A 10,171-nucleotide genomic window follows, 5' to 3' on the forward strand; every position below is an offset into this window, starting at 1 on the left:
TAATAGTAGCCAGTAGCATTCAGGCAGCAATTAGATGATATACATGATAGATCACATGCTAATGCTAATAGTAGCCAGTAGCATTCAGGCAGCAATAAGATGATATACGTGATAGATCACATGTTAATGCTAATAGTAGCCAGTAGCATTCAGGCAGCAATTAGATGATATACATGATAGATCACATGCTAATGCTAATAGTAGCCAGTAGCATTCAGGCAGCAATTAGATGATATACATGATAGATCACATGCTAATGCTAATAGTACCCTGAAGCATTCAGGCAGCAATTAGATGATATACATGATAGATCACATGTTAATGCTAATAGTAGCCAGTAGCATTCAGGCAGCAATTAGATGATATACATGATAGATCACATGCTAATGCTAATAGTAGCCAGTAGCATTCAGGCAGCAATTAGATGATATACCTGATAGATCACATGCTAATGCTAATAGTAGCCAGTAGCATTCAGGCAGCAATTAGATGATATACATGATAGATCACATGCTAATGCTAATAGTACCCTGTAGCATTTAGACAGCAATTAGATGATATACATGATAGATCACATGCTAATGCTAATAGTAGCCAGTAGCATTCAGGCAGCAATTAGATGATATACATGATAGATCACATGCTAATGCTAATAGTACCCTGTAGCATTCAGGCAGAAATTAGATGATATACATGATAGATCACATGCTAATGCTAATAGTACCCTGTAGCATTCAGGCAGCAATTAGATGATATACATGATAGATCACATGCTAATGCTAATAGTACCCTGTAGCATTCAGGCAGCAATTAGATGATATACATGATAGATCACATGCTAATGCTAATAGTAGCCAGTAGCATTCAGGCAGCAATTAGATGATATACATGATAGATCACATGCTAGTGCTAATAGTAGCCAGTAGCATTCAGGCAGCAATTAGATGATATACATGATAGATCACATGCTAATGCTAATAGTAGCCAGTAGCATTCAGGCAGCAATTAGATGATATACATGATAGATCACATGCTAATGCTAAAAGTAGCCAGTAGCATTCAGGCAGCAATTAGATGATATACATGATAGATCACATGCTAATGCTAATAGTACCCTGTAGCATTCAGGCAGCAATTAGATGATATACATGATAGATCACATGCTAATGCTAATAGTACCCTGTAGCATTCAGGCAGCAATTAGATGATATACATGATAGATCACATGCTAATGCTAATAGTACCCTGTAGCATTCAGGCAGCAATTAGATGATATACATGATAGATCACATGCTAATGCTAATAGTACCCTGTAGCATTCAGGCAGCAATTAGATGATATACATGATAGATCACATGCTAATGCTAATAGTAGCCAGTAGCATTCAGGCAGCAATTAGATGATATACATGATAGATCACATGCTAATGCTAATAGTAGCCAGTAGCATTCAGGCAGCAATTAGATGATATACATGATAGATCACATGCTAATGCTAATAGTAGCCAGTAGCATTCAGGCAGCAATTAGATTATATACATGATAGATCACATGCTAATGCTAATAGTAGCCAGTAGCATTCAGGCAGCAATTAGATGATATTCATGATAGATCACATGCTAATGCTAATAGTAGCCAGTAGCATTCAGGCAGCAATTAGATGATATACATGATAGATCACATGCTAATGCTAATAGTACCCTGTAACATTCAGACAGCAATTAGATGATATACATGATAGATCACATGTTAATGCTAATAGTAGCCAGTAGCATTTAGACAGCAATTAGATGATATACATGATAGATCACATGCTAATGCTAATAGTAGCCAGTAGCATTCAGGCAGCAATTAGATGATATACATGATAGATCACATGCTAATGCTAATAGTAGCCAGTAGCATTCAGGCAGCAATTAGATGATATACATGATAGATCACATGCTAATGCTAACGTTACCCAGTAGCATTCAGGCAGCAATTAGATGATAGATCACATGCTAATGCTAATGCTAACATTACCCTGTAGCATTCAGGTAGTAGCTCCATGCTAGCAGCAGGCAGGACTGCCAACAGCTGCTGGAAGGGCAGGAAGGCTTTCCCCAGGTCAAAGGTCAAGTGCAGCTGTGCTATGTTCTTGATGTCGGACAGGAAAGGTGCGTAGTGGTAGGGGTAGTACCTGAACATTATGTTGCTCATTAGAGGACGGACCATGGCAATAATCATCTACAAGGATCATGTTCTCACCAGCTCCAGGATTTGACTCCATGGTAATAATAGTGAAGGATCCACTGGAGACCTTCCACGTAACATCTGGCCTGCTGGGCTAGGAACTCACTGGAAACATCAATATATATTAATACTACACTTTGTACTATGTGCTATATTCCACGTAACATCTGGCCTGCTGGGCTAGGAACTCACTGGAAACATCAATATATATTAATACTACACTTTGTACTATGTGCTATATTCCACGTAACATCTGGCCTGCTGGGCTAGGAACTCACTGGAAACATCAATATATATTAATACTACACTTTGTACTATGTGCTATATTCCACGTAACATCTGGCCTGCTGTGCTAGGAACTCACTGGAAACATCAATATATATTAATACTACACTTTGTACTATGTGCTATATTCCACGTAACTTCTGGCCTGCTGTGCTAGGAACTCACTGGAAACATCAATATATATTAATACTACACTTTGTACTATGTGCTATATTCCACGTAACATCTGGCCTGCTGGGCTAGGAACTCACTGGAAACATATTAATACTACTTGTATACACTTTGTACTATGTGCTATATTCCACGTAACATCTGGCCTGCTGTGCTAGGAACTCACTGGAAACATATATTAATACTACTTGTATACACTTTGTACTATGTGCTATATTCCACGTAACATCTGGCCTGCTGTGCTAGGAACTCACTGGAAACATATATTAATACTACTTGTATACACTTTGTACTATGTGCTATATTCCACATAACATCTGGCCTGCTGGGCTAGGAACTCACTGGAAACATCAATATATATTAATACTACACTTTGTACTATATTCCACGTAACATCTGGCCTGCTGTGCTAGGAACTCACTGGAAACATCAATATATATTAATACTACACTTTGTACTATGTGCTATATTCCACGTAACATCTGGCCTGCTGGGCTAGGAACTCACTGGAAACATCAATATATATTAATACTACACTTTGTACTATGTGCTATATTCCACATAACATCTGGCCTGCTGGGCTAGGAACTCACTGGAAACATCAATATATATTAATACTACACTTTGTACTATGTGCTATATTCCACGTAACATCTGGCCTGCTGTGCTAGGAACTCACTGGAAACATCAATATATATTAATACTACACTTTGTACTATGTGCTATATTCCACGTAACATCTGGCCTGCTGTGCTAGGAACTCACTGGAAACATTAATATATATTAATACTACACTTTGTACTATGTGCTATATTCCATGTAACATCTGGCCTGCTGTGCTAGGAACTCACTGGAAACATCAATATATATTAATACTACACTGTGTACTATGTGCTATATTCCACGTAACATCTGGCCTGCTGGGCTAGGAACTCACTGGAAACATATATTAATACTACTTGTATACACTTTGTACTATGTGCTATATTCCACGTAACATCTGGCCTGCTGTGCTAGGAACTCACTGGAAACATATATTAATACTACTTGTATAGACTTTGTACTATGTGCTATATTCCACGTAACATCTGGCCTGCTGTGCTAGGAACTCACTGGAAACTTATATTAATACTACTTGTATACACTTTGTACTATGTGCTATATTCCACGTAACATCTGGCCTGTTGTGCTAGGAACTCACTGGAAACATCAATTAATACTACACTTTGTACTATGTGCTATATTCCACGTAACATCTGGCCTGCTGGGCTAGGAACTCACTGGAAACATCAATATATATTAATACTACACTTTGTACTATGTGCTATATTCCACGTAACATCTTGCCTGCTGGGCTAGGAACTCACTGGAAACATCAATATATAATACTACACTTTGTACTATGTGCTATATTCCACGTAACATCTGGCCTGCTGGGCTAGGAACTCACTGGAAACATATATTAATACTACTTGTATACACTTTGTACTATGTGCTATATTCCACATAACATCTGGCCTGCTGGGCTAGGAACTCACTGGAAACATATATTAATACTACTTGTATAGACTTTGTACTATGTGCTATATTCCACGTAACATCTGGCCTGCTGTGCTAGGAACTCACTGGAAACATATATTAATACTACTTGTATACACTTTGTACTATGTGCTATATTCCACGTAACATCTGGCCTGCTGGGCTAGGAACTCACTGGAAACATATATTAATACTACACTTTGTACTATGTGCTATATTCCACGTAACATCTGGCCTGCTGTGCTAGGAACTCACTGGAAACATATATTAATACTACACTTTGTACTATGTGCTATATTCCACGTAACATCTGGCCTGCTGGGCTAGGAACTCACTGGAAACATCAATATATATTAATACTACACTTTGTACTATGTGCTATATTCCACGTAACATCTGGCCTGCTGTGCTAGGAACTCACTGGAAACATCAATATATATTAATACTACACTTTGTACTATATTCCACGTAACATCTGGCCTGCTGGGCTAGGAACTCACTGGAAACATATTAATACTACTTGTATACACTTTGTACTATGTGCTATATTCCACGTAACATCTGGCCTGCTGTGCTAGGAACTCACGGGAAACATATACTAATACTACTTGTATACACTTTGTACTATGTGCTATATTCCACGTTTTTTTAAATTTTTTTTTTTACATAAATAAATACAATCATGTGTGCTTACGGACTGTATCCCTGCAGACTGTATTGATCTATATTAATATATAATGTATATATTGTGTTTTTTATGTTGATTTCATAAAAAAAAAATAAAAAAAAAATTCTTGTGCGGCCCGTTACAAACCAAGTGGTGATATACATGATAGCTCACATGCTAATGCTAATGCTAATAGTAGCCCGCACCATTCAGGCAGCAATTAGATGATATACATGATAGATCACATGCTAATGCTAATAGTAGCCAGTAGCATTCAGGCAGCAATTAGATGATATACATAATAGATTACATGCTAATGCTAATAGTAACCTGTAGCATTCAGGCAGCAATTAGATGATATACATGATAGATCACATGCTAATGCTAATAGTAGCCAGTAGCATTCAGGCAGCAATTAGATGATATACATAATAGATCACATGCTAATGCTAATAGTAGCCAGTAGCATTCAGGCAGCAATTAGATGATATACATGATAGATCACATGCTAATGCTAATAGTAGCCAGTAGCATTCAGGCAGCAATTAGATGATATACATGATAGATCACATGCTAATGCTAATAGTAGCCAGTAGCATTCCGGCAGCAATTAGATGATATACATGATAGATCACATGCTAATGCTAATAGTAGCCAGTAGCATTCAGGCAGCAATTAGATGATATACATGATAGATCACATGCTAATGCTAATAGTAGCCAGTAGCATTCAGGCAGCAATTAGATGATATACATGATAGATCACATGCTAATGCTAATAGTAGCCAGTAGCATTCAGGCAGCAATTAGATGATATACATGATAGATCACATGCTAATGCTAACGTTAACATCCCAAATTAAAGGCCTACTGAAACCCACTACTACCGACCACGCAGTCTGATAGTTTATATATCAATGATGAAATCTTAACATTATAACACATGCCAATACGGCCGGGTTAACTTATAAAGTGACATTTTAAATTTGCCGCTAAACTTCCGGTTCGAAACGCCTCTGAGGATGACGTATGCGTGTGACGTAGCCCGACGAACACGGGTATGCCTTCCACATTGAAGCCGATACGAAAAAGCTCTGTTTTCATTTCATAATTCCACAGTATTCTGGACATCTGTGTTCGTGAATCTGTTTCAATCATGTTCATTGCATTATGGAGAAGGAAGCCGAGCAAGCAAAGAAGAAAGTTGTCGGTGCGAAATGGACGTATTTTTCGAACGTAGTCAGCCACAACAGTACACAGCCGGCGCTTCTTTGTTTACATTCCCGAAAGATGCAGTCAAGATGGAAGAACTCGGATAACAGAGACTCTAACCAGGAGGACTTTTGATTTGGATACACAGACGCCTGTAGAGAACTGGGACAACACAGACTCTTACCAGGATTACTTTGATTTGGATGACAAAGACGCAGACGTGCTACTGTGAGTATGCAGCTTTGGCTTTTTTTTGCGTATGTACGTAACTTTTTTTAAATATATAAGCTTTATGAACCTTGGGTTAGGTGAACGGTCTTTTGGGCTGAGTGATTGTGTGTGTTGATCATGTGTTTGAATTGTATTGGCGTGTTCTATGGAGCTAGGAGCTAGCAGAGGAGCTAGGAGCTAGCATAACACGTACCGTACCGTACGTGCGCGTCACGTACGTAACTTTTTAAAAATATATAAGCTTTATGAACCTTGGGTTAGGTGAACGGTCTTTTGGGCTGAGTGATTGTGTGTGTTGATCGGGTGTTTGAATTGTATTGGCGTGTTCTATGGAGCTAGGAGCTAGCAGAGGAGCTAGGAGCTAGCATAACAAACACGCAGGTGTTATTATGCAGGATTAATTTGTGGCATATTAAATATAAGCCTGGTTGTGTTGTGGCTAATAGAGTATATATATGTCTTGTGTTTATTTACTGTTGTAGTCATTCCCAGCTGAATATCAGGTACCGTGAGTATGCAGCCTTGGCTGCTAAACATTCGATAACTTGACCGTATGTGCGCGTCACGTACGTAACTTTTAAAAAATATATAAGCTTTATGAACCTTGGGTTAGGTAAACGGTCTTTTGGGCTGAGTGATTGTGTGTGTTGATCAGGTGTTTGAATTGTAGTGGCGTGTTCTATGGAGCTAGGAGCTAGCAGAGGAGCTAGGAGCTAGCATAACAAACACGCAGGTGTTTTTATGCAGGATTAATTTGTGGCATATTAAATATAAGCCTGGTTGTGTTGTGGCTAATAGAGTATATATATGTCTTGTGTTTATTTACTGTTGTAGTCATTCCCAGCTGAATATCAGGTCACCCCCGGCTCTCACAGCATCTTCCCTATCTGAATAGCTTCAACTCCCCACTAGTCCTTCACTTGCACTTTACTCATCCACAAATCTTTCATCCTCGCTCAAATTAATGGGGAAATTGTCGCTTTCTCGGTCCGAATCTCTCTCACTTCATGCGGCCATCATTGTAAACAATAGGGAACTTTGCGTATATGTTCAACTGACTACGTCACGCTACTTCCGGTAGGTGCAAGCCTTTTTTTTATCAGATACCAAAAGTTGCAATCTTTATCGTCGTTGTTCTATACTAAATCCTTTCAGCAAAAATATGGCAATATCGCGAAATGATCAAGTATGACACATAGAATAGATCTGCTATCCCCGTTTAAATAAAAAAAATTCATTTCAGTAGGCCTTTAAAGCTGCAAGCAGCGTTGGTCGGGTCCGCATTTTGGCTGGTGCTAGTCCTAGGTGTCCCAATACTTTTGTCCAGTGGTAGTCCTGAGTGAGACCTACATAGAGGTTTTTGTTGCATGTCTCTACGACATTCGTACTGGGAGTTAGAGGAAGTTGTGTCTGTGTTTTTTTCCTAGGTGCTGCGGCACAGTGGTTCTTTTCTTTGAAGGCTCGTAAAATCAAAACCGTAGCACTTATTAAAACGCTTTCGCCAACTTTTAATCAGAAGGGTTCAATCTCTCTCCTGTAGTAGTTTGAAGCCAAAACGACAAACGTGCTCAGAGAAGATAATGTTTGATGTTTGGTGACCGGTTTTTAAAAAAAAATTGTTTTGAAGTGGGGATATCAAACTTCCTGTTTATTTTTGCTGAAGGATGTCAATCTATGAAATGTAGGTCTAAGTGAGACCTACGTAGAGGTTTTTGTTTCATGTCTCTAAAACGTTCCTACCGGAAGTTACAAGCAGTTTTGTCTGTGTTTTCCTCTGAGAAGCAGTTTTGTCTCTGTTTTATTCAAAAATTGTGCTAGAGCGCAATTTTGAGTTTTGGGGTTCGGTTTTTTTTTTTGGTCGCAATTTCTACCAGGCCCGATGTGTGTAAAAAAGTTTGGTGAGTTTTGAAGTATTTTGAGGGGGTCAAATTACAGCTCAGAGACAAAAATGAGTGTTTTTAGTCATTTTTTGTGTTGAAGGGGAAATTGCCAACTTACTGTTGGTTTTTGCCCGAGGATGTGAAATTATGAATTGTAGGTCTAAGTGACACCTACATAGAGGTTTTTGTTTCATGTCTCTACGACCTTCCTAGTGGGAGTTACAGGCAGTTTGTTTTTGTTTTTTTCCTAGGGGGCGCTAGGGCGCAATTTTGATTTTTAGGGTCCGCATGTACCCTGTACAAAGGACTCCCACAGGGAGTCCTTTGTACAGGTACAAAGGAACCTATTGAAATTGTAAGGTTGATTATTATTCCGCAGCTTTGTGCACTACATTGCCCCCCTTAACATGCTTCAAAACTCACCAAATTTTATACACACATAGAAAAACTGGGACAGCACACTTTAGTAAAAAAACCAAACCCCAAAAATCAAAATTGCGCTCTAGTGCCCCCTAGGAAAAAAAAAAAAAAAACTGCCTGTAACTCCCACTAAAAAGGTCGTAGAGACATGAAACAAAAACCTGTACGTAGGTCTCACTTAGACCTACAATTCATAATTTCACATCCTCGGGCAAAAACCAACAGGAAGTTGGCAAAAAATGACTAAAAACACTAATTTTTGCCTCTTTGAGCTGTAATTAGACCCCCTTAAAATACTTCAAAACTCACCAAAATTTTTACACACATCGGGACTGGTGGAAATTGCGATCTAAAAAAACCAGAACCCTAAAACTCAAAAATGCGCTCTAGCGCAATTTTTGAATAAAACAGAGACAAAACTGCTTCTCAGAGGAAAACACAGACAAAACGGCTTGTAACTTCCGGTAGGAACGTCTTAGAGACATGAAATAAAAACCTCTACGTAGGTCTCACTTAGACCTACATTTCATAGATTGACATCCTTCAGCAAAAATCAACAGGAAGTTTGCTATCCCTCCTTCAAAACAAAATTTTTGTTGAAACCGGTCACCAAACATCAAACATTATCTCCTCCAAGCGCGTTTGTCGTTTCGGCTTCAAACTTCTACAGAAGAGAGATTGAAACCTTCTGATTAAAAGTTGGCGAAAGCGTTGTAATAAGTGCTACGGTTTTGATTTTACGAGCCTTCAAAGAAAAGAACCACTGTGCCGCAGCACCTAGGAAAAAAACACAGACACAACTTCCTCTAACTCCCCGTACGAATATTGTAGAGACATGCAACAAAAACCTCTATGTAGGTCTGACTTAGAGCTACATTTCACACACTGACATCCTTCAGCAAAAATCAACAGGAAGTTGGCAATCACCCCTTCAAAACAAAAGTTTCATAAAAACACTCATTTGTGCCTCTTTGCGCTGTAATTTGACCCCCTTAAAATACTTCAAAACTCACCAAACTTTTTACACACATCAGGACTGGCGGAAATTGCGATCTAATTAGGACTAGCACCTGCCAAAATGCGGACCCGACCAACGCTGCTTGCAGCTTTAATTGGGGTTTGGTTTTTTTACTAAAGTGTGCTGTCACAGTTTTTCTATGTGTGTATACAATTTGGTGAGATTTGAAGCATGTTATGGGGGGCAACGTAGTGCGCAAAGCTGCGGAATAATAATAAACCTTACAATTTCAATAGGTTCGCATGTACCCTGTACAAAGGACTCCCTGTGGGAGTCCTTTGTACAGGGTACATGCGAACCCTAATAAACCACAGCAACCAGCAAAGAAGGTCTGAGAGACGTGCCCTGTGACATTACCCCCAACGTCGGGGCTCCCCTGCCCCATCTGTGCGGGCTCCCCTGCCCCATCTGTGGGCTCCCCTGCCCCATCTGCGGGCTCCCCTGCCCCATCTGCGGGCTCCCCTGCCCCATCTGCAGAGGGAAGTGCGGCTCACGCATCAGACTCCACAGCCGCATCA

The sequence above is a fragment of the Entelurus aequoreus genome, linkage group LG14 (assembly GCF_033978785.1).
Source record: "Entelurus aequoreus isolate RoL-2023_Sb linkage group LG14, RoL_Eaeq_v1.1, whole genome shotgun sequence".
NCBI classification, from domain to species: Eukaryota; Metazoa; Chordata; class Actinopteri; order Syngnathiformes; family Syngnathidae; genus Entelurus; species Entelurus aequoreus.